General features: G+C 56.3%; 1 protein-coding gene across 8 annotated transcripts in view; it reads right to left on the bottom strand.

Annotated features, from left to right (window-relative positions):
• Window positions 1–440, bottom strand: part of Plag1 (PLAG1 zinc finger) — a 41,038-nt gene extending 40,598 nt beyond the window's left edge. For all 8 annotated transcript variants that reach the window (XM_010611126.3, XM_010611127.3, XM_033760725.1 and 5 more), the window contains exon 1: window positions 279–440. The gene's annotated coding sequence lies outside the window, so the exon portion shown is untranslated. The remainder of the gene's footprint in view (window positions 1–278) is intronic.
• Between the last annotated feature and the right edge of the window lie 6 nt (window positions 441–446).

The following is a 446-nucleotide window of genomic DNA, read 5'->3' as shown; positions in this document are numbered from 1 at the left end:
CCACCACCGACCTCACCTTCGGGTCCCCAGCCGCCTTGCCCCCTGCCCCGTCAGAAGCGACTCTGGGAGTCCTCGCAGACCCGCTTCATTATTTTATTTTATTTTTATTATTATTTTTCTCTGGGGTCCTGAGCAGGGGCTGCAAGTAGCACAAACTTTTCCTCCTCCTGCCGCCACCGCCGCTCCTCTGCCCCCTCAGCTAGTCCCATAATTTAAATAACCCTGATATTTCTCCCGCTAAACGCCTCTCCGCTGTCCCGGACCCCGGGAGAACTCACCGCGGGGCTTTAACATCCTCCCTCCGGCCCGTCCGCCGCCTTTACACCGCCCGCGGAATTTCTAATAATTTTTTTCTCATATTTCGGGCTGGACGCGGCGGGCCTGGAAATTGTTTCCTTACGCCTCTTTCCAGCAGCCATTGTAGTGTATGCGCTGCCCCTGCAGCC

This window comes from Fukomys damarensis, unplaced genomic scaffold, assembly GCF_012274545.1.
Source record: "Fukomys damarensis isolate Sample0158 unplaced genomic scaffold, DMR_v1.0_HiC HiC_scaffold_5, whole genome shotgun sequence".
Lineage (NCBI taxonomy): Eukaryota > Metazoa > Chordata > Mammalia > Rodentia > Bathyergidae > Fukomys > Fukomys damarensis.
Note: the sequence above shows the minus strand (reverse complement) of the source record. Positions and strands in the feature narration are given on the sequence as shown.